This window comes from Pipistrellus kuhlii, unplaced genomic scaffold (genome assembly GCF_014108245.1).
Source record: "Pipistrellus kuhlii isolate mPipKuh1 unplaced genomic scaffold, mPipKuh1.p scaffold_m20_p_2, whole genome shotgun sequence".
Classification (NCBI taxonomy): domain Eukaryota; kingdom Metazoa; phylum Chordata; class Mammalia; order Chiroptera; family Vespertilionidae; genus Pipistrellus; species Pipistrellus kuhlii.
In genome coordinates this window covers 130,578,777-130,604,310 of record NW_023425515.1, presented here as the reverse complement: position 1 = coordinate 130,604,310, position 25,534 = coordinate 130,578,777, and the positions used below count along the sequence as shown (strand labels likewise).

The following is a 25,534-nucleotide window of genomic DNA, read 5'->3' as shown; positions in this document are numbered from 1 at the left end:
TGTCCATTTGATCCAGTCTATACTTGTATTGTTTGTAATGTTTATATTATTGCTTGCCCATATTGCAAATACATGTATCTAAAAGAACATTAAAAATTCAGAGTGTTGTAGACTTTCAGAATAAAGTAACCGTGCCTACATTTTTATTTTTAAAAAATCAGTGTGGTAGGCTGAATTAAGATATTCAAGTCATAAATAATCCCTAGAACCTGTGAATGTTACCTTATATGGAACTTGAAGACATGCTTAAATTAAGGATATTGCAGTGGGGGAAAGGATATTGAATGATCAGAGTGGGCCCTAAAGTTTTTTAAGACTTACAAGATAAAGAAAGTTTTACCACACAGAAGAGAAAGCCATGTGGTTCTGAAACCAGAGGTTTAGTGATGCTTTTAGGATGCGAAAAGCCCCAAAGACAAGGAAGACAGGAAGCCACTGGAGGCTGAGAAAAGACGAGTCTTTGCTGGAGCCTCCAGAAGGAACCAGCTCTGCCAACAACGTAGTTTGGCTCAGTGGAACTGATTTTGGACTTCTGACCTTCAAACCGTAAAAGAATCAATGTGTTGGTTAGGCCACCGAGTGTGTAATTCTTTGGAGCAGCCACAGGAAACTAATATAATCCTATATAATAAAAGCCTACTGTGCCAATTGTCCCCTCGGGGGACATTTGACGGGGAGTTTGACCTGGAGACTGGGAGTTTGACCACTTACTATGACATGCACTGATCACCAGGGGTTGGCGAGGAACATGGCAGCATCACCGATGCGCTGCGATCTCTTCCCAGCTACCTTAGGGTGGGGGAGATGGGACAGAGGCGCAGTGAGAATGCGGGATGATGGCCGAGCTGGCTCTCACTCCCCCTGCTACCCTGCCCTGGGATGCTAGAGCTTGCACACTGGGGAAGCCCCCACACTCAGGTTCCGGGCACCCGCGAGGAGCCCACCCTACACCCATGTGGCCTCTTCCGTGTGAGCCGGGCTGCAGCCGTTGGGACCGCAGGGACTGGTCAGGTTCCCATGGGTTCATGCAGGAGCCAGTCTGCCAGGCCGGAGAGAGAGAGCCGCTGCCTGTCCAGCTACCGTTCAGCACTGTGGTGGCCCAGAGGCCCACTCTGCACCCCAGCCCATGGCATCCAGCCGCACTCACTGCATCTCTGCGTGGGGACTCAGATGCTGTGACACAGGCAGAGCGGGGCACACGGGTGCCCGGAGCCTAGATGCTGCCAAGGGTCCAGAGGTCAGCTGGAACATGCCCTTCCATGCCAGATGCTCACGCTTCGATCGCCAGCCAGGTCTAGGGACCACACCCATGCGTGATTTTTATGCATCAGGCCTCTAGTAAGCCTATAAAAGTCACTGCAGCCCTGACCAGTGTGGCTCAGTTGGTTGAGCATTATGCCATGCTCAGAAAGGTCACTGGTTCAAGTATCAGTCAGAGCACATGCCTAATGCTTCTTCCTCTCTCAAATCAATAAAAACATATTTTAAAATAATAATAATAAAATAAATAAAAGTCATTGCATTAAAACTTACTTGCCCATCATAGTGCTTGACTCAACACTGGTCCCCAAAAACTCAACACTGGTTTCCTTTCCTCTAATACAAGATAGTCTTTGTTTTGTGGAAATTTAATAAACATGTTCTTTATTTTATAAACCTTTTTTTGGAAAAAAAAAAAAAAATGAACCATTAGTGTTGTATGTGCTTTGCCATTCATTTTCTTGCCTAATCTTTTGAGAGCAACTTTCATTCACTGAGTCATTAACGAATGTAAGGGGAGGGGGGCGGGCTAGAAAAGGCCAATGAGAAAAAAAGGGGACATAAGTAATACTTTCAACTATAAATATTAAGAAAATAAAAACTATTGGAGCAATACAGTAGAAAGATACCATGTCCAGACGGTGTTGGGATAGGGGTCTCAGAAAAGTCCTGGCCTTTGAATTGAGTCTTGAAGGTAGCATAGACTTTAGTCTGGTGAACAAGTTGGGGTGAGGAGTAGAGGGATTGGGGGGGGGGGGGGTTTGTCCTAGGCCTAGGGTGAGGCGTTGCAGGAGCAGTGTGGTGTTGCAGGACATGTGGCAGAGCTGCTGCTGACCAATAGGCAGGGATTAGCTACATGTGGCTACTGATCCCTTTTATCATAAATATTTGGTCATGAAAATTTTGGAACATAAAACAAAATTGAAAGAATATTACAGTAAATTCTTGTATACTGTTTCCCAGATCCTACTATTAATATTACTAAGCTATTTTGTCACATATGAATTTCTAAACTAAGAAAAAAAAGTAAGTGCTAATAAGGATATTTTTAGGCTATAATAAATTACCATTTTTTTATTGTTCTTTCCAAAGTCAGACTTCCACTGAAATCAGAGGTTATAGGAATATAATTTTCTGAAAGATCTCATATAAAGAAATTAATGGTGCATTTGTGGTATTAAATAAGTAAAGGAAAATACTATTATAGAAAAATATAATCTATAGACTATACAATGCTTTCATCTATCAAAAAAAGTGACTTCTGTTTTCTGTTATTTTTTGTTTTGTTTTATTTTGTTGCAACTGTAAAAGGGTTTATGCTGATTAGGAATCCTGGGTTTGTGATTTAAATTACAGTTGGTGGTCTAAATTCCCCCATTCAACTGATAATTGGATTTCCGGTTTCTAGATTTTTATGAAGGTTATGCTGTCAAACATTCCTAGGATTTTTAAAGTTCTATACACTTTTTATGGTAATTTAAGTATGCTACTAAGACTTTGTTTTGAATATGTATTATAAATATGAATAAAATGAAAAGATGTGATGAGAAATAATCTCTCTCCTATAAATGAATGCTTTTCTAATGCATATTGCATGTGAGATGGCTTTAAAAATGAGGCATTTCTGGGAATGTATGAGATGTAATTTGGAACTCTGCCTTAGTCCAATTGTTCTAAACTTTGGTGCACATGAGAATTACCTGCAGAGCTTATTAAAATGCAGATCTTGTTTGATCCCCCAAATTCTAACCAGCAGGCCAAGGACAGGCTCCAGAATCTGCATTTCTTGCAAAGGATACAGACAGTGCAAGAGCACACTTGCAGAGAAACGACTGAACACGTGTAAATTCTGTGGCACTCAGTTTTGAGCAACTATCCATCTGGACAAGATATTCATGGACTTGTACTGAGCACTTGTTATATGTTACTACTAGTCATATTAGCGACAGGTTATTTGAACCAATCCTCCTGCTAGGAACAACTAAAAATGGTGGATAAGTGTGTGTGTGTGTGTGTGTGTGTGTGTGTGTGTGTGAGAGAGAGAGAGAGAGAGAGAGAGAGAGAGAGAGAGACAGAGAGAGAGAGAGAGAGAGACAGAGAGAGAGAGACAGAGAGAGAAGCATTTTACCATTAGGTAAGAAATTATCAGGCCGAAATCTAAGTGAAGGTAGGAATCCTGAGAGTTGCTAAGAACCAAACTTACTTATATTCTGAGGGTGCTTGCTGAAAGAAGAAAAATTGAGGGGCGATTTGCATGGTTTTGGCCGTGGACCTTCAAGGTAGGGAGTCTAGTGGGAGACCCCCTGCTTCCCAACAAAGTTGGGACTCAAAGGGGCCGGACTCCAGGGTAGGATGACCCAGAAGCAACTCCTCAACCCCCACTGCTAGAGTAAACAGGGAAAACGCCCTGGTTCTGAGCAGCTGGGGAAGAGAAGAGGGCCCTTGTATGAGAACTTGTAGCCACAAGCTGGCATTTGTGCTGTTTGTCAGCCCAAATTTATACCATCCGAGTGGTGCACAACTCTTCCACCAGGTAAGCGAATGGGGGGTAGGGGATCAGCCTGGAGGCTCACAGGGTGGGAACTTGCCAGGGGTCTCTAGTCTTCGGTAAACCAGGGTAAAGGGTACCTGACATTTGTTCCCCGCTCTCCCTTCAGTTAGCAAGGGGAAATTCCATTGCCCCAGCAAGAAAGGAAATCAGTGCAACTCAACTCTCTCTGATTTCTTGCTCAATATCTTGCTCAGTAACCTATTGATTAAAAATTTACTACTCATAGAAATATTTTTTACAGGATCAGAATGTATTAGTGAGTGACATTCTCTTATTCACTCACTAATACATTCTGATCCTGTAAAAAATATCTCTATGAGTAGTTACACAAATTGGCAGTCTGCTTTATATACTTCTTGAGTCCAGTGGTGTGAATCTGTCACCTGGACACTACTGGTTTCTGGGTGCTGAGGACTGAAAACCCTGCCTATGAAATCCTTGGTGAGGTACTACCAGGCTGGTAAGTCTTGCCTGAAGGCAGTCAAGTCAGGCCACCGTTCCTTGTGAACAACTGTAGGGCATTTCCCCTAAAAATTAGCACATGCAAAAGAAGTATTTACTTATTTTCCACAGACTCTCTATAAACCAAGAGCAATCGTGTATGTTAACTCTGGAAAGAGCACTGTCCTAGGAGTCAGAAGAAGTAGGTTTAAATTCTGTCTCTGCTACTCACTTGCTAGGCGATTATTGGCTGTTTAGACAATTTCATCATCTGTAAAATGAAATTGATAATATTTGCCTTACTGAATAATTATAGATATTAAATAGAATGAAACATGTCTCACATCATGCCTGACATTTAAAAATAAATGTCAATAAATGTTAGTTACCTTCCTTGCTTCCTTCCACTACTTACTCATAATACAGACACATTTTAGATTTTTCCCCCCTCCTCCTATCACGCTTGCTTGTGGAAGGGCTGGTGGTTGGTTTGCTGCTGCTGATAATCACAGTAAGAGGAGAGTAATATAGAAAAACCAGTACCAGCTTTATCAAGGAAATTTGGCTTTCTAGGTTTTTTCCCCTTGCCCTCCCAAAAAGAAGAAAAGAAACTACAAAGATTAAGAAATGGCGGTGATGGTGGCCATAGAAATGAAAGGAAAGGCAGTGGAGGGTGATGTCCTAGAGCAGTGTTTTTCAACCTTTTTTGGGCAAAGGCACACTTGTTTCATGAAAAAAATCACGAGGCACACCACCATTAGAAAATGTTAAAAAAAATTTAACTCTGTGCCTATATTGACTATATATAAAGTAATTCTCTTGAATAGGAATCAAATAAACACAAAGAAAGTATTTTATAATTACTTTATTATGAAATATTAAGTAAACAAAATAGTGAAAAATTATAAAATTCTTGTCTTGTCTGCACCTACGGCACACCAGGCAACATCTGCCGCGGAACAGCGGTTGAAAAACGCTGTCCTAGAGGCCAAGGGAAGAAGGCATTTCGAAAGGGAGTGGCCAAAATATTGTGGATGGTCAAACCAGTTTAAATGTAGAGAAAGCGAGTAAAATGCAAATGGAGACCTTTCCATTGGACTCAGTACCTTGGAGGCGATTGATGGTCTTAGCAAACAGCTTTTCAGTGGTCTGGGTGGGAAACCAGATCGCAACAGGTTGAGGAGAGAGGGAGGGAGGAAAAGAAGTAGACCCGAGGAGTGTGGACACACGTTTTCAAGCCTGGCTCTGAAGAGAAGGGAAGAGGAAAGGCAGGAGATCTAGAAGGACATGAGGCTGGGAAGGCTCGTTTGCTTAGGAGAGAACCGCAGGAGTTAGAATTCTGCATGGCGTGGAGACAACAGAGGGGGAAATACAAGGTCGGGAGATGGGGTCCCATGGAGAGGGGAGCTCCTGGAGAGGCAGAGAGACTGGGACCAGGGTTCAGGAGGAAAGGTGAGCCTGAGGGGGAGGGACACCTTCTTTCGTTGTAGCCGGAAAAGGCAGGTGCAGACCGTTCACTTTGCATTTGGGGCCAGAAGTTGAGGGAGCGCTCCTTGGCTGGCTTCTGTCTTCTTGGTGAAGTGGGAGTGTAAGTGGTCCTCGGAGCACAAGGAGAGAGGAGGGAGAGGGTTAGATGTTGGAGGGAAATGGACAAGGTCAGAAAAAGAAAGGATCTGGGGCATGGAGGGGGAAACTGACCAGGGGGACATAGTAAGATTGCAGAGCAGTGCCCTGAGCTGGACTGAAACAGATCAGGCTGAACTTATCCTGGGACCAAGATGTAAGGCGCTGTGGCTTTCTTCAGGCACTGTGGAGGGAAGAGCTGGGTTTCCCCGTCATGTTGCACAATGGTGTGCTAGTAAGTCCCTCAAAACTGCTCTAGAGGGTGCAGTGGGAGGAGCCGTGATTTGTAGCAGTGGTGTGAGCACGCCCAGGACAGACTTCGAGCTCCCATTGTGATGTCCTGCACTCGGTCTTGGGAAGAGATGCCCAGTAACACACACTGATCTAGTGTTCCCACCGTACAGACATAACAGATGTAAAGAATCCTCAGCACATAGAAAATAGTTAAGTGGAGTAAAGTAATTAAGTAGTGATGAGTTTTTATTACTACCTTTGTTTCTATAGAATTTTCTTAATTATAAGTTTATATGTTTTAACATTTAATAATAACTATTTTAATACCTAGTATGCAGCATTCCTGAAAAATTGTACAATCAGCTCTCTCCAGACAGCTTGAGCCAGCTGCAGCATCCCACTGGTTGTAGGGAACCAGGTGGAAATGACTTACTCTCAGGGTTGGGTAGGTTTGGGGGGAAGGGAGCTGAGATATGAATGACAGGGTTGCTTTCTCTGAGCCTGGCAGAGGAAACTTGACTCTGGGGGAAAGGATGGGGTATTAGGTGGAACATGAATCAAGAGTCAAACTATTCAATCGTGGAGCGGTTACCATGCTTGAATCTATTTTTTGACACTGAGTTTCCTCCCATCGTCCTATAAGTGTTCCTTACAGGTCTGATGGCGGGGGCTGCCATCGCCGGGGAGAAGGGTGCTGCAGGAGGAGAGCAGGACACCGAGGCTCCCTGGGTAATGTCAGAAGACAGTCACCTTCACAGAAGCAAGGCAAGCTGGGAGTCTTGCTGTTTGAGGTTTCCTGGAGCTGTTTTGTTATAGGTTGGCAGGGAGATAAACTGGGGGATGGAAGCTCTTTTCGTTTCTAAAATTACACTGTAGGAATGAATGCCTGCACCCAAGTTCCTTCTTTCAAGTAGCTTGCTAATTAAACTAGATTTTAAAATGTTTATTTTCTTCTTGAAGGTCTTTGCATAAGGTGTAAGAATAATTTTGTTTCAGTTAGGTTCAGTGCATGCTTCTGGTATTGGAAAGTCACTTCCTATAAGAGAGTTAACACAGTGAAGGCATCATTTTGGCTTGTATAATCCTGGCTGGGTTGTAATTCAGAATCATGTTTGGCGTGAGATACCTCAGCAGGCAGCATTTTCACTCTTTTTCAGAAAACATTTTTTTTACATATATTTTTATTTATTTCAGAGAGGAAGGGAGAAGAAGAGAGAGAGAGAGAGGAACATCAATGATGAGAGGGAATCATTGATCGGCTGCCTCCTGTATGCCCCACACTGGGGATTGAACATGCAACCTGGGCATTTGCCCTGACCAGGAATCAAACCATGACCTCCTGGTTCATGGGCTGATACTCAACCACTGAGCCACACTGGCCGGGCATCAGAGAACACATTTTAAAGAGTGGTTTTACTGTCAACATCTCCCTGCTTGTAAATATCCTGCCTGTTTGAACTACAGTTGCAATTTCAAAGACATTTAGAGATTTTATTCTATTTGATCAGGTTTTATAAATAGTAACTAGGAAAATCTAGGGGGGGAATAAGCATATTTATTAACAATAAGAAAAAAGGCATATGTTAGTGTAGCAGTTTCCAGAACAGTTAAATTAGGGGAGAGGTGAGACATTGGGGTCAGGGACGAGGCAAACATATAGTTGTCAAAACAGGACATTAAGAAAAAATTACCAGTTGCTGCCATCACCATTTCATAAAAGAAAGATATTTCAATATTAGATAAATAGTAAGAAAAGAGTCTTTGAATACTAGTAAAAGCTAGTCCTTTAAAAAATAATACACTTAGTTTATGAGAAAACTTAGCTCATTGATTTTTTTTATTTTCCTTATTTAGGGCTTAACAGTAAAAGTATTTTCATAAACCATTGTAGGACACGGATATTTGAGCTTTTAAAAATTGACCATTTCTTCTATCTTTTTTATAAATCCTTAATATTCTGCTATGGAAGGAGAGAAAGTAAGAAAAAATAGAAGTAACAGTGTGATGTTTAGAGTTTTAAAAGGCAATTTTCTTTGAAAAGCAAAAAGTATTACAGGTGATTCTCATGGCTCTGTTAGGAAGAAGGAGGTTGTGATTGGGAGCAGGCATGATTACATGGACTGGAGTCTGGAACAATAGGACATGGCTTTCAGAACTGGGCCAGGACTAAACAATGAAACATCTGAAAAAAGAAAGAAAGAAAACTATCTTATTTATAATAGCATTAAAAACAATAAAATACTTAGGAATAAATTTAACCAAGGAAGTGAAAGACCTATAGAATGAAAATTATGGAAAGAAATTGATTAAAACTTTGGAGAAGGAAATTGCAGAAGACACAAACAAGTGGAAATATATTCCATATTAATGGATCAAAACAACTTACATAGTTAAAATGTCCATACTACCCAAAGCTATCAATAGGTTTAAAACAATCCCCAGCAAAATTCCAGTAGTATTTTTCACATAAATAGAGAAAACAATCCTAAAATGTGTATGGAACCACAAAAGACCCCAAACAGCCAAAGTCATATTGAGAAAGACAGGGTATCACACTTCCTGATTGCAAACTACAGCGGGGGAGGGGGGGCAAAAATAGGTTTACATTTGTGAATTCACAAAACACGGTTTATACTATTATTTTTAAGCATTGCATTATGTTCCATATGAACAACTTTTGCCCCACCCTGTATACTACAAAGCTACAGTGATTGAAAAGTTAAAATCAGTGGTATGAAGTGGTAACGAAAAAATCAACAACATTGAAACCTGTAAAGAATTTTTGTGAGTTTATTTGAGCCAAACTGTTGACATATGCCAGGAAGCAGAACCTCAATGAATTGAGATAATGCTCCAGAGAATGGTGGGTTACATTTGTATTTACACATTGCAATCAAAGGAGGGCCATATATGGGTTACATGAAATTCATTGGTGACAGATTAAGGAGGTGGGATAAAGCAAAGTCGGGGGGGGGGGGGTAACCCCCAGGATTGGATAAAAAGGAAAACGATGGACTGATGGACACAGACTTAGGTGGGGGAAAAATTAACGTGATAATGAAGGAATTTGGGGTGTCTGACCTGATGCCCAGCACATTTGGTTGTGCCCCAGGGGGGCTCCAGAAAAAGGGAAGTTACAAGTTACCCAGACATTTCAAGGGTATGTTATCATAGATACAAAAAGACAGATGGGCTCAGTTAAGGTATAGGTTGGCCTTATCAGTGAAGATACCAGCCTAGGATGTAACTGCCCACCATAACTGCTTTTAGTTAAACTTTAATTTCAGTTCATCCTTTGTGGTTACGTTAGATCTCTGAGTTTGCAAGACTGCGGTGCAGGCCTCCCCTGAGCTTGTCAGGTCAGCATGTGGCCCCTTGAGTCCACAGAGGGCAGGCTAATTAGCCATCTTAGGTGATTATAGCAAATTGAATTTATTTAAGGAAAAGGGGATGGGAAGGGGGAGGGTGGGAACATCCAAAGGGAAAGGGAAGGACTACACAGCAGCTAGCCAAGAGGTTTTGATTGGGTCGATGATGGCAGCACCTAGAAGCTGGAGTCTCGTCAATATGCATGCAGACACTGACAAGAAACTTGTTGGTGGATCTTAAATCACCTAAAGGTTTGGTTGATGAGTTTAGAATGTGAATGTGGGATTAGGTGCTTCTGGGCAGTTTTAGTTCCTTATATGGTTTGATTCCTGGTGTCAGGCATTTCCTGTCCAACAAGTTTTCCCAGTATCCCTTCTCCTGTGGCGGGAAGCTTGGAAGTCTTCCTAGTCTTTGTTTTCTGGTGGCAGGGGAGCTCACAAAATGACCCTTTAAGGCTCATATTGCTTTGTAAGTCCTACCAGTGATTAAAACAGTATTGTTCTGGTGTAAAAATAGGTACGTAGACCAATAGAACAGAATAGAGAACCCAGAAATAAACTCCTGCATATATGGCCAACTGATATTTGACAAGGGAGCCAAGGATACTTAATGGATAAGGAATAGTCTCTTCAATAAACTGGAAAATTGGATCTTCACATGCAGTCAAATAAAATTGGATCCTTCATTAATACCACAAAAATTAATTCAAAATGAATTAGACTTTGAACATAATGAAGAAGTACAAATTGATGGTAACAAAATAGTCATGGGATGTGGCAAAATACAGCATAGTGAATATAGTCAATGATATTGTAATAATTATGTATGGTGCCAGGTGGGTGCCTGAAAAATTGGGGGGATCACTTTGTAAAGTATATAATTATCTAACCACTGTGCTGTACACCTAAAACTAACACAAAGTAGTATTAAATGTAAACTGTAATTGAAAAATAAAATTAAAAAATAAAAGAAAACAAGGGTTGGTGAGAATGTGGAGAAAGGTGAACTCTTATGCACTATCAGCAGAAATGTAATTTGGTTCAGTCAGATTGGAAAACAGTCTGGAGTTTCCTCAAAAAATTAAAAAATACTTAACATCGTGATATATTCTTAGTACAGTTTGGAGATCCCTGCTGGACCCTGCTCCAGTGTGTGTTTCAACATATATAATGGTTATGAATATTCTGTTTGTTCTGAGAACATGTACCTCAGAGATGAGGTACAATTATAGGGAATGGATGGCCCAAGAAAATAAATATCATATGATATGTGTTTTTAAAAATGAGGGTTGCTGCTTAGGTTTATGCTAGGTTGTAATAATTTCCCCAAGAAACTCATTAAGCCCAGGTGTCAAATTACTGGGCAGCAGCCCTGTATTTCACCAGCAATTGACCTTAGAGTCCTGAAGGGCCATTAAGATGAAAAGAATAACCCAATCGCCTCTGTAAAATCAGTGTGGGATTCTCATTTACACTTATCAACAAACATTATTTCTATCGCAATTAACTAATCAGTATTATAATGTTAAGGCAATTATATTAGACATTGTTTCCAAGAGATTGAATTACATCTGACTATTCCCATGTTGGCTTAGAGCTCTAGACCAGGTATTTTACAAGGGCCATGTGCTATGAATATTTGTGCTACATCTGGGTTTCTGTGGGCCAGAAGGGGTTCTCATAATCAGAGCATGCATTAAGCATAGGTACACGAGCTACACTCTAATGGACAATAGTAAACTATTTTGGAACAATCAATGAGGAAAGGTTAAAGAGGTTAACCTTGGGAAAGAAAGAAATTCAACTACCAGCGGGGAAAACCTTAAAAAACTTATTTTTAGAACAAGTGGTAAAGTACAAATGAATGAACAAATGGATATATGTAACAGTCAGCAATGTGTCCAGAATGTTTTTTAAAAAAATATGTTTTAGCCAAGGCTGGTTTGGCTCAATGGATAGAGCATTGGCCTGCAGACTGAAGGGTTCCGGGTTCGATTCCGGTCAAGGGCATGTACCTTGGTTGCGGGCACATCCCCAGTGGGGGGTGTGCAGGAGGCAGCTGATCGATGTCCCTCTCTCATCGATGTTTCTAGCTTTCTATACTTCTCCCTTCCTCTCTGTAAAAAATCAATAATAAATATATATATATATATATATATATATTTTAAAATGTATTTTATTGATTTTTTACAGAGAGGAAGGGAGAGGAATAGAGAGTTAGAAACATCCATCAGCTGCCTCCTGCGCACCTCCTACTGGGGATGTGCCCACAACAAAGGTACAGGCTCTTAACCGGAATCGAACCTGGGATCTTTCAGTCCACAGGCCGACGCTCTATCCACTGAGCCAAACTGGTTACTGCCAGAATGCTTTTTAAAAGTACACCCTTTCCAAGCTCAATACCTTCACCAGCATCATATCACATGTACACATACATCCCCAAATTTTAAAAAATGATATGTTTTTTTTCAGTAGGCACAATTCAATATATTTGAAAATAACAATTTTGTTACTTGGTAGGAACAGAGAGAAGCTAGCTCTGCCTAAATAAGAAAGGGGCAATGAAGAACTGCATCCCACCTTTCTCTTTTTGAGTCATTTGTTGCTTTAACCATTTCACACCGGATGTCTCAGCGGGTGTTCTAGACTCTCTTTGGGTATTGTTGCCCTGAGGTCTGGCGCAATGCAATCCTTTCCCAGAAAGGAAAGAAATTCCATTATTTCAGTGCTTGCTATGAGCTAGCTTGTTAGCTAGATGCTATCTAATTCAATCCTCCTCCTGCAGCTTTATTGGCAGGGAGATACTTTACCAATGAAGAAATTGAGGCCCAGCAAACTAAAAAGATTTGCCTACGTTTCGTGGCTCATTTTTCACAGAGAACTCAGGCACCTCAAGCTGCCTTCTAGCTTCCTCTCTTGGCACAAAACCCATTCTGTAAGGAACATCTGTAACACGTGATTCCACTGACGGTCAGGAGACCAAGCCCACATTGGCAGGAAACAGTTGCTGTTTGGAGGGGCCGCAACACAAAAGGCCAAACCAAACAAAAAGCGTAGTTTGACTTTCCAGGAAGAAATGTAGCAGACATGTACCGAGTACTTTCTGTGATCAGACCCCATACTTTCGCATATTTCTATTGTCACAACAAGTGATTATATTGATATGCACTAAGGTAATAGGAGTTTCATTTAAAAAAAAAATGGATTGTACCCTATGGCTCAAGAGGGACATTTTTAGAGTTTTGTCTGTATCTCCTCTTCTTGGAAAGCAAGCTCATTTGGGTCAGCAGCCAATGGGTAAGAGAGCACAGGGCTGCTCATGGCAGGGGCAGAGCAATACCTACATCAAAGGAACTCGTTTCTTGAAGCTCTTCTGACAGTGACGTTGACAAAAAGTTAAAGAGGAAAACAAGTTAGTTAGAAAAACCTGTAAAGAAGCAAAAGACTGGTACAACATCAAGGCCCTGCCAACAACAGAAATGATAACATGCTTCAGATTTGGGGAAAGAGGTACTTCAGCATTCGGGACTAGAGGAAAAGTCCTGATTTATATTAGAGAATACTGGATGAATCCAGAAGGTGAAATGACACTAGAAAGAAAAAGTATTTCTTTAAATCCCAAGCAATGGAGCCAGCTGAAGGAAGAGATTTCTGACTTTGGTGATGCAGCAAGAAAACTGTAAAATCAGAGCCATATTAAACCTGTACGGTTCTAGGTGCTTTAATTTATCTTTTTGTTTTCTAAACGCTGTTTTCCAAGCTATTGTACATTTGGATGGCAGAACAATTTGTAAGAATACTTTTTTTTTTTTAATGTGCTTTATGAAAATGTTCTCAATAAAGCTGATTGTCAACTTTACTAAGGAGGATTGCTTTGGACCCACCACCAAACCCTGCGGTCTAAATGGGGAAGGCCATCTTCTCCCATAACTGCCTCTCTGGCCCCAGTGATTGGGCCAAGAGATTGTACATGGTCCAAGTTAGAACGTCAAAACTCCCTCCAGATTTCTCAAAGTGGAGCTCCAGAGATTCACACCCACGTTCTCCTTTCTGGTTATAGAGCTCTGAGGGTGGGAGCCTGGAGCCACCAGTGCCTCCCTTGAAGAGACAGACACTCCTGGGGGTGCTAAAGCCTCTGGACTCAGTCTTTCCTCAGACCAGCTGTGGTCTGCCCTGCTCATGATTTAGCTATGTGAGACAATAGGTTAATTTGTTTTCTTAGGCAAAAATTGGGGTTTTTGATTCATGCCACTGAAGAGTTCTAGACTAAATATATCAATGAAATATTTTTTTGTTTGTATACTTACCTGAATGAATGTATGAGGTGATAGAAAGCATGCTGGACTTGAAATCATATTAGAATTTTGAATATTAACAAGTACTAAGTGCCTACTGTTGACGTATGGTGTAGGGATAGAGTGTGACAGGAAATTGGCCACGGCCAAGTGGCTCATTCAGCCTAGCTCAGGGATTAGTTGGCTTGCTGCTGGGACCCAGATAAATCAGAATTATCCTCACAGTCAAGTTAAGTTGATCCACTTCACCCGACCCATTCCCCATTGAGTTGTGGGAACCCATCTTTTGTTAATTCTAGGCCGATAGACATGGCAGAGACAGTGCTCTCTTTCTAGGCACTGAGCTAACCCGGAGCACACGCACGGTGAGTGTCAGTCCTGAACAGGCGGCAGTGCAGCTACAATTGCTTACAGGAAATGCTAAACCTTTGAACCATTGGGGCAGGGATAAAGAGGAGAGGCATCTAAAGCCCCACAGAACTAGGTTTTAACTCTTCACAGATTGTGAATTCTCTGAGTGATAGGTTTTTCTACCAAGTGAATATAATAATACCTTCACCATTAATGCTTTTATAAGAATTAATTAGATTAAATATGGAAAGTATATGATATAGTCCTAGCCAGTTTGACTCAGTGGATAGAGCGTTGACCTGTGAACTGAAAGGTCCCAGGTTCTATTTAGGCCAAGGGCATATGCCCTGGTTGTGGGCTTGATCCCCAGTGGGGGACTTGCAGGAGGCAGCCGATCCATGATTCTTTATCATCATGGATGTTTCTAATTCTCTCTCTCTCTCTCTCTCTCTCTCTCTCTCTCTCTCTCTCTCTTCCTCTCTTAAATCAATAAAAATATATTTAAAAAAAGAAAGTAAATGGTATAATGCCTGCACACAGTTGGCACTTGATATGTGGTTGTTGTGTTGATAGTGATGATGGTCAGTGATGATAACGATGGTAATATTTTGACTAAATTGTTCTCCTTCTTTTCAATAGAGAAACACAGTATGGGAAGTGGTTCTTTCTCCTCAGAGCCATGTGATCTGTTACTAAGAAAGTAGAATTCAAATAAGTGGCTCACTTCAGGAGTGTGTGTGTTCTTATGAGCTAAAGTGCTCAAACGGATGGAAGTGCTTAGCTTCATGCAAGAAGTGTGAATCACTACTATTTGCTTTTGGTTTGTTTCTATAGTTCTCTGTGCAAAATAAAATTTAATAGAAATATACTTTTAAAATACTTTGGATCCTGATTAGGAGTGGTACTTTCTCTTATACTGGAAATATACTTCTAAATTATTTCTTATTGGTTCTGATTTTTCCCCCAAAAAAATTTATAGTTTTCTTCACATTTTTCAAAGGTAAGGCACTTTTTCCTATATTAGTGAAAAGAAAATGGAACTATCGCATTTCTCCACAGAGACATCTTGAGGAAAAGCAGATCCCGGGGAGGATATTATTAACTGCCTGCTTCTTATAATTGAGGCCTCTTCTCAGACGACTCTGCTGTTTAATCTCAGCTCTCACCAATAATCCTTTTCTTTCTTTCTTTCTTTCTTCCTTTCTTTCTTTCTTTTTTCTTTTTTTTTTTTTTTCTTTTTTTTCTTCCTCCCTCCCTCCCTCCCTCCCTCCCTCCCTCCCTCCCTCCCTCCCTCCCTCCCTCCCTCCCTCCTCTCTTTCTTTCTCTTTCTTTCTTTCTTTCTTTCTTTCTTTCTTTCTTTCTTTCCTTTTTTTCTTTCTTTCTTTCTTTCCTTTTTTTTTTTATCAAGTGTTTCATTTCCTTGATAGATTTTCTCAGATTTCAACTATTACTGAGAGGTTTTTTTTTTTTTTTTTTTTTTTTTTTTTTTTTTTTTTTTTATCTTACCCTAACCCTTTAATGGCTAAATCTTGCATAGCCATTGCTTAAGAAAAAAAAAAAAAAAAAAAAAAAAAAAGTGGGTATTCCTGTCCATCTAAATAAATAATTCAAAGATTAGATCTTCTTTCCTTGCCTATTCCTGCTGAAATGGGGAATTATTTAGACATTTCTTCTGCTAAATGACTATCTTGTAAAAATCAGGTACAATGAAGCATTTACAAAAACGAATCTCAAGATAATTTGTAATTATCTATAGCACTATAGACTAAAACATAGATTACTGAAAACAGATAAAACCCCAAAGCTGATTTTGTCCATTCTTTTACTTTCTTCCAAGTAAAATGTATTGGTTTAACCTTTATTCAGTTTTTCTTACAATCTTTAAAAACCCTCTAATTTTAGGAAAACATTAAATATTCATACGGAGGTAACAAGAAAAGAAGGAGGAGGTGTTCAGGATGACACAAAAGTCTAATGGTAAAAATCATTATCGTTCATATTTAAATATTCAGGAATATTATCCTTCTTAAAAACATATACAATAATAGTAATAAATAAGTCCAGTGTGGCTTTTCCCGGATTTGTTCACAGACTTCAGTAAGATTTTAACCTATCTCAATCCTAACTATAAACCTGAGCTGACTTCCAAATCTTGGTTAGGTCTTGCATACTAAAGAATTTGGCTTCATTTGCCCGCTTGACGCAGCTCAGTGTTTGAGTGTAGACCTATGAACCAGGAGGTCACAGTTTGATTCCTGGTCAGGGTTCATGCCTGGGGTGCGGGCTTAATTCCCAGTGGGGAGGGCGGCATGCAGGAGGCAGCCAGTCGATGATTCTCTCTCATCAGTGATGTTTCTCTCTCTCTCTCCCTCTCCCTTCCTCTCTGAAATCAATAAAAATATATTAAAACAAAAAAGAATTTGGCTTCATCCAAAGTGAAGGCCTGGCCTTTGCCCTCAGCTTCTAGGAGACATAGGAGTATCTTTGTTTAGGGCAGGGGCTGGCCACACCAGATTATAGGGTAAGGCTGACCGCATCTAATAATCATAGGGTAGGAACTGGCCTCACAACAAAGACTAACCATGTGATGTAGGGTTAGGGCTTTGGATCATGTCATATTATTGGAGACTGAGTTCATCCACGGAGCAATCACGTAAACAATCAATCAGTCATGCCTATGTAATGAAGTCCCAGTGAAAACTCTGGACGCCAAAGCTCAAGTGAGTTTTCCCGGTTGGAGGTGCATACTCCACGTTCACTGTCACACACTGATTCTGGGACAGTGGCACTTCCTGGCTCCACAGAGAAAAGACAATGGAAGCTTCACATTTGAAACCCTGTCAGACTCTGCCTTATGTGTCCTTTCTTTTGTTGGTTTTTACTCATATCTTTTTCCTTTAATTAAACTGTAAGTGGGAGAATGATAGCTTTCTGTGGCTGCTGAGCCACTGTGAGGAGTTCTAGAACTTGAGAGTGATGTGGGGAGCCTCCAACTTGAAGTTGATAATCTCCATCTTGAGAACCATGCCCTCACACTTCGACGTTTGTCTAACTGGGTGGTGCTCCTCTTTATTTTTCCCACAACGTTCTGTCACTATGGCTATGAGGTGATCTAATGTATTGTTTTTTTTTATTGTTGTTTTCTTTAATTTTAATTGGCAATGACAAAAAAATTTCTCAGATAGTAGAAAAGGTTTTAAAGTGTGTGGTTGTTTTATTAGCAGTAGTAGTATAGTAATAATGGGTATGTTTCCCGTATCTTGTGACTTAACCAATATATCAGTTCTAGTAGTTTGTTGTAGAGTCTTTGGGATTTTCTACATACAACATTGTGCCACCTGTGAATGAAGGCGGTCTTACCTGTTTCTTTCCAACCTGAATGGATTTCTTTATTTGCTTTACAGAAGGATTAAGAGGAGACATTCTTGACTTGTTCCTGATTTTGGTGGAAAGTATTTTATATTTCACCATGATGTATAATTTTAGTTATATGAAATCACTGTTCAAGAATTTTCAAAATTATAGCAAACAAGATTGTACATCTTGATGGCTGAGTCATTTGTTCCCCCAATTGGTTTAGGTAAACCCCAATTACAATACTGAACCCAAATATTTTGCAAGTTGGGAAACATCAGAGGCTGGAAGGAAAAATATAGAAATAAAGATGGGATGGTATAAGTATGAATGATTCATCTGAATGACGTCAGCCAAAATGATTCTGTCAATGGATTTTAATCAAGAAGGCATGGAGGGCGTTGACAAGAAATAATAAAAATCTAGACAATGCCCAGTGGCATTCCGTCAGCACAAAAACACTTTATCTCAGGATAAGAGTAAGTGCTATCTTAAACTGAGAGCTGGGAACAAGGGGCTCCTGAACTGGCATTATCTGTGTGGAAAATGCTGTTGGAAGGACTGGGACAGGATGTAGATATGCATTAAGGGAGGGCAAATCCCCTCAGAATGAAAGCAGAACTTGAAATATTACATTAGGCAAGTGTGCTAGCTGCCCTGCCCATTAAATATTCATGTTAAAATGCTTGTCAATCAACAGGAACAAAACAACCTTGTCCCACTCAGACCCACTAAAGAGAACCTATGTAGGTTATTCAGAAAATTGTAAGGGAAAGGGGACTTGGTTTGTGTTTTCTAAAATGATGCCAACGATGTGTTTCATCGGTATCAAAGGTCAAATCGCTCCCTTCCTTGCCTACTTTTTGATGGAATGCTTCCAGGAGGCAGAGAGGTGTGGCTGCGGTTCTCAAATTTGGATATCCGTGGGAATCAACTGTGGACCTCCTAGAAATGCAGATTTTTGGGTTCCCACTGTTCCCACCCACCCCCACCTGATTCCATAGGTTGGGAGAGGAAATGGACATCTTTTTTGCAGAGAGGAAGGGAGAGAGATAGAGAGCTAGAAACATCAATGAGAAAGAAACATCGACCAGTTGCCTCTTGCACAACCACTACCGAGGATGTGCCCGCAACCAAGGAACATGCCCTTGACCGGAATCGAACCCGGGATCTTTCAGTCCGCAGACCGACACTCTACCACTGAGCCAAACCGGTTTCGGCTCAAGTGATTTTGATATATATGGTTTACACTGGCCATTTCTTGACAAACAGTGGGGTGATGAAAAGCACTAGCTTCTGAGATAGCCTACAAAGGAAGGAGCATGACCTTGGCAGGGTAGGCTAACCTATAAAGGCCTAAAAGGATGGAGATAATAATATCACCTACATCCTCAGAGGGCTGTAGTGAGAATTAAATGAGATAATGTGATTATAAATCACCAGTACGAAACACTCAAGAATGGTAGCGATTATTATCTTGACTCTTAGCAGAAATAAACTCTCCAACTCATAGTGGCTTCAAGGGCATCAGAAGGAACATTAGGCCCCGCTGCACCTCCCAACACTAGCATAAACTGGAATGTAGCGGAGAGTGCAATACCCCCGTAGGGCTTCGGCTTGGCATGGAGGCTGATACAGGAAGCCACGCTTCCCACAGAGGCGACGGCCTGACCTCCGGGTCCGGGAATGCAGTGCTCTACCGGCCAAGTCTGCTTCACAGAACCCTGCCCGCAGGGGTCTGTGCGCCCCGAGACTGTCCTTGCCGGCCTCTGCCGTGAAGGGCCCGGGGGATGTCAGCAGTTCAGGAAGCTGTGCTCGGTGAAGGAAGGCACACTGACCCAATTTCCGGCCCTGCCTCTCCTCTTGTAAACTGTGAGACTGTGCGCATGTCAGGTCATTTCTGTCCCTGTGTGTTTCCTTAGCTCCCAAAATAAGGGCAGATGAGACGGGCACTGTGCTTTAGCACTTTGACATACAAGCCTCCTTTTTGGTCCCACAAAGCAGGAGTTCTCTCCTGACTTGTGTGAGCAAATTAAGCCTGAAAAAAGAGTTGAAGGGCTTGTTGGAAATCACAGGGACTCAAGCTTTATTCCTCCAGTGCTCTACATCACATTGCTAAGCCCTCGCTGCCTGCCTAGGGAGGGCAGCAATACGGAGTAAAGAAGATTATGGATGTGAACATTTGGAACACTGTGAGTGGGAGAGTAAGAACAGAGAGCCATGGCTTGGGGTGCCACTGCATTTTAGAGAGAGAGGAATATCAACATCATAAGTGCTTAGTATAATGAGAGTTCCTTAATCAATTATGCTTTCATCATCATCGTTATTGCCATCATGTTCATTATCATTAATAACATTGTTTATAACATTATACCACACTGGCATACTGTGTACCAGAACCCTTGTATAGAGCTGTACATATAACATCACATTTATTCCCACCAATGTGGTGAGTATTTAAAAATTACCTGTGTGAAAGGTACTATTATTATATACCTACTAAATAGAAGAAATTGGGACAAAAAGTTACAATACTTGACTATACTTTCCGTATGACAAAGTATGAGCTAAGTTATACTTGACATAAAGTTAAACATTTATTAATTTTAATGTTGCGAAAATTTTTATCCTATTTTACAGCCATGTCCCTACAAAAGAAAAAACTGTGAGCCGACACGGGCTTTACATAACAATGAGAGAAGGACTTGAGACCTGGCAGATGGCTGTGCTGGCTCCGAGTCAAGCAATGGCATCACTAATGGAGGAGCTCCCATTGAATCCTTGGGAAGCTTAAAAATACAGATTCTCAGGCCAAATTTCTCTGTGTGCTCAAGGACCCTCCCCTGCCCCACTTCCCTCCTCCTGGGCTGGCTCATTTCCCACATCTCCTCGTCTCACCGATCTCTGTACCCCCCATCTTACCCCTTCTGTTCAGGGAAGGCACAGGGAGCAGAAGCTTCAGTCACTTTTCTTCCTTAAATGTCACCATTCCTTCTTTCATCATCTTTGTTAGGTTTAATGGACATTCCCCCCCCCCCCCAATTTTTATACTGTCAGAAATGACAAAACAAAAATAATTTAGTAACAACTTTGATGTCTTTTATTTGAGGGGGAAATCATCCGTGGGTTGGGGGAGGACAGTGCCTCTTGCTGAGAGAGTTTGGACCAAGGGTGAGGAGAAGAGGTAGATGATCAGGAAACAGCATGGTTGGCTGTGAGGTCGGAGTTTTCCTGATAAAGTTCGCAGGCAGTTTTCTAGGGGAAGGCACACTGGCCAGCGCTCACTTGGAAGGTTATGCTGGTGTTTCTTAGGTTCCCTTGACAGTGAGGCATCTCCCTTAAGTTCAGGCGGACTTAGGTCTAGATTTGTAATGTGGGCTGGGCCACTGCCCCCTGGATGCAAGCCTCATGGAGCCCTTAAAGGGTCCCTTAGACTTCAGGAGATGCCTACCTGTGGGGAAGAAGAGAAGGAAGGGAAAGGCTCAGCCTGCTCCAGGGAGGGGAAACACATGCTGGGACTTATATTTTGAGGGTTTTTAATGGCTGGGGGGAAGGAAGAGGGGGTGTCAGGGGAGGTCTGGGGAGGATCTCAATAGGAAAGTCATCAGCTTTATGCTGATGTATCAAAATAAGATATATTTCCTTAATTTCATCTGTCCCTGGATGTTGTTGGCATTTGGCACTAATTGGATTTCTGCTATCTGCCTCCCTGAATAGAGTGATTGAAGCTCTTTACCCTCTGGTTGGGGAGAAGTGCAAGCCATTTATCCTTATGTGTCCTTGGTTACAGAAGATAGGATTTTGCAATTAGCTAGATGGCTGAAAACTGCTTGATGGTTTAGCTCTGTCTCAGTTTTCCTAATCCACTTGTCCTGGCTTACCAGCCTGTCTCAGTTACCACCCGAACAGCTGCCCTCAAAGCTCACAGAGCTCACCCATGTTTTTGTTAAGGAAATTCCTCGATGTTAGTGGGTTTCATCAAATGATCTCCCAATGACACTGAAATAAATTCCTGAGTCATGTAGGCACAGCAGCAGTGAGAAGTCTTTATGGATAAGAAGTTTGGGGGTAAGAGGGAGAAAGGTAGAGGGAATAGGAAATGAAAATAATATTTACTGGGTATTTATACACTGAGTGGCCAGATTATTATGATCTCTGAACCCATAATAATCTGGCCACTCAGTGTATATTCTATATAATAAAAGGCTAATATGCAAATTGTCCCCTCGACCAGAAGTTCTACCAGCAGGCAGGCCAGCCAACTGCCCATGTCCCCTTCCCCTGGCCAGGTTGGCTAAACCCCACCCATGCACATATTCATGCACTGGACCTCTAATATATATATATATATATAGATATAGATATAGATATAGATATAGATATAGATATAGATATAGATATAGATAAAATCTGGCCACTCAGTGTATATTGAAGGAAGCAGATTACAGTGTATTGTGCTATAAGTATTTACACCCCTTGGGAGAGATGTTGTTATTCCTATTATATAATTAAAGATGCTGAGATTGAGAGAACTTCAATACTTTGTCCCAGATAAACAATACCTGAGTAACTGGACCAGGACCAGAATCCACACTTTGGGATTGGCTCCAAAGCCTATCAGTCTTTTCCATGTGATCATAATTTCTGAGACTGCAATGATATTTTTTACTTTCTCAAATAATCCCCAAACTAAACTTTTAGCAGGCTGAATCTTCTCTATGCTGAGCTTCAGTTTAGAATTTCTTTTGCTTCTGTTTCCACAAGGAAAGATTTTTCCTTTTGAAATGTAGCTTCTCAGTCAGGTGATTTATGTTTGAGGCTAAGCATAAGCACAGCCTGCAGAGATCACGTGGTGCAGAAACAACCAGGATTCCCCGCCCAGGCCTGGGGGAGCCCATGACCTGCCGCTAACTGGCTCTGCTGAGCCTCAGCAGCTCGGCGCTGTAGGCCACTGCAGTTGCCCCAAAAATCTTTTATGGATCTACTTTTTAATCCTTTTAATTGGGCTTTATGATTTTATAAAGGTTGCCTTTGACAGTAAAATCCATCCCTGTTTTTAGAAAAGGTTGGTTGTGCAGAGCCTCCATTTATCAGGAAAGCTTTTTTCACCCTCCAGACCTGTCTGTTATTAACCAAATGAAAACCATGGAAGAGACAGATTTTAAATGAGGACAGGAAGGTTGAGTCAAACAGTAACACCAGACTGAGCTCTTGCTTTTAGCAGATAATCCCCAATAATCCACATGAGGCAAGAATAAAATGCCACAGTTATTAAATGCCCTGAGGTTCTTGCTTTTAATCCCCCTTTCCTTAAAAAGTTATCTGTTCCATATGCACAAGCTACTCCCCCCCCCCATTCCCTCCTTACCACCCCCTCCTCAGTACTAGAGAGATTCATTTATTCAAGGATTTATTTAGTGTCAATCAACAGTCCATCTGCCTTGCACCAAAAAAAATTAAAAAGCAAAATATGGTCCCTTTCTGTTCTTTCAATACAGGAATGAACACCCTTCCCCCACACCCCTCACTCACATGCTTCCTTTTTCAATTCTTCTGTGTGTAAGGCAAACAAATTCTTTGCTCCACCTATCCTTCCTACACTTATCAAATCTAGGCTGTGTTCCTAGGCCCCTCACATTCACTCCTTCAGAAACTCAAGTCTTTCAGGAGTGAGGTTGGACTCTAGCTGGAATTTTGTAAATCAGCCTCTTTGTGAGCTTTTTCCATCTGTGAAGGCTTTTCAAAAATCTTTAGATTCTAGATGAATACCAGGATGCAGAACACCAGACTCCTCCCCACCACCATTGCCCACCTCCCATGGTTATTTTCCCTTAATGTGGGAGCTAACTGCCTGAATATTGGTCACAAGTTTTGCAAAGAGATGGTTAAAATCTGACAGTAAAACTAAGTTAAGTGGTGATTAAAACAAGAAAATGGATAAATGTCATGAGCATGGTCTGAAGATGTGAGAATAAGCAAGTCATTTTTTCTGTCAAAGAACAGTTTAGACAGCTGCCATTTTGGACCGTGTGACCCGGCAGCCGCCATGTTGGCCACAAGGCTTGCAGCTCCCCTGGGGGCCGCCATCTTGAAACAGCAAAGGCCAACCCCTCCCTTTGAATTAGCCAATCGTGAAAGACTGTGTGCCTGAGCTCCAATCAAGAGCAAAGGACAGATCACATGGGTAAGGGATTATAAACCCAAGCTTGGTGTGCACGTGCTTCCAGACCATGTGTGTGCACCCTTCTACATAGAAGTAAATATGTTTCCTTGCTGCCTGGCTCCCGAGTATGTTTTGTGTTCTACAAGGACCCATGACTTGGGGGGCTTGCCTTGTTTTTAACAAAGGTGAAGCCAGTGATTTTGATAAAACAAAAGAGCCAGTTTCTTTCTCTGCTTTTTCTAAATCAACCAGACTAGAAAGCTTCTCTCAGCCATGTTTTCTCTCCGGTAGCACTTGGAAACCTGGGGTAGTGAATTCAGATAGTTGATCATGAACGAACTTGTAAGCACCTACTCTAAGAAACAGGCTACTGCTGCCTCTCCCACAGCCTCGGTGGTGCGGAGGAAGCAGCGGCCTTTCGCTGGCAGTGGACTGGGAGCAGTGATGGGGGAGACAGAAGGCATGCTGCTCTGTCTCAGAACCAGAGACATTCACCATACTTAGGACTTTCCATAGGCTGCCCAACACAGAAATTAGCCCTCACTTGGATTCAGGGAAATTTGCCCACCTAGGGCCATTTCACTACTAAGGATCCAAGAAAGAAAAAAGCGGTATGGACACCTGAGAGTGACGCAGATGTGAAAGCAGATGCAGTATCGGGAGAGAGGCGAGAAAAGGTGGAGGCTAGGGGTGGGTGAGTCTTTGCATCTACAGGAGAGAGCAGCAAGGTCAGCATTGGTGTTTGCACTGTCTGGCTGGCTGAGGACCACCTGCATTTGCAATCCCCAGGAAGCTTATTTAAAATGCAGATGCCCCAGATGGCCTGAATAAGAGCCCCAGAGGGTGGGCCCCAGACTCCAAGAAGAATTCAACTAACTCTCCCCTTCTCGCCACCCCCACCCATGAAGTTTAAAAATCATTGCTTTAGAACTGGTGGAGCCAGTCTTACCTGTTGCCACTTGGAGTTAGAGCTGGTCATTCACTGATTCTAGCAAGTGAATGTACTCTTACCTGAAGCCTGTTTTAAGTGAGTGCCTGGTTAGCACCTGGACAGAATCACTGGGGCCTCAGTCAGCCAGCAGAAGGCGGCCACGTGGAGACTCGGATTCTGACTAGCCCCTCTTACATCTCTCCTTCCTTAGTCCCTTTATCTCCTTTAGCTCTACCAGTATTGTGCACTAAAAAGTAACTCCTGGAGATGTGCGTGTGCGTGTGTGTGTGTGTGTGTGTGTGTGCGCGCGCGCGCTAATCAGTAAAATAACAAAACAAACAAAACAAAAAATATTTTGGTGATCAACATAGGCCTGGCAGGTAAGGACATTGAAACATAGTAACTATCATCAATTATCACCAGGCTTGTGTAAAAGAAGGCACTCACAGTATTATTATCATTTTTTCTCTCTGATGACATTTCTAAGAGCTACCAGTGTAGAATGCTGAATTTATCTAAGTGAGAAGGCTAATTCCAATGTAACACTGATGTTTGGGGGGGGGGGGGGGGGGGGGCGGAGGGGTGCGGGCAGGGGCCCTAGCAATCTGAATCAGTGTACATTCTTGATAAGGTATAATTAAGTCACTGCCTCTTTCCCAGAAACTGGTCTTGCAGGACCTGATACCTAAAAGGTCATATTTCACAGAGGCCATAAACTATGTACAGTGCACAGCCCTGGACTGGGGGTGTGGGGGGGGGTGGGAGGGTAATTAGTGCTGGCGCCAGGCCAGACCATTAGATATGGTCTCAAGACCACCAACACCTGGGGCCTTTTTTGCAAAGCCCTCGAAAGGACCGGAAGCGTAATCCATATTTGGGGGACAAAAACACCAGGAAGATATAAATGAAAAGCTCCCTGCGTGTTACCTTGCTCAGATTTGGGAAGTTATTCCTATGAGTCTG

The 25,534-nt window shown here is 41.8% G+C and overlaps 1 pseudogene; it reads left to right on the top strand.

Moving 5' to 3' along the window:
• Window positions 1-397: 397 nt before the first annotated feature.
• On the top strand, window positions 398-13,304 carry LOC118723073 (annotated as a pseudogene).
• Window positions 13,305-25,534: the final 12,230 nt, after the last annotated feature.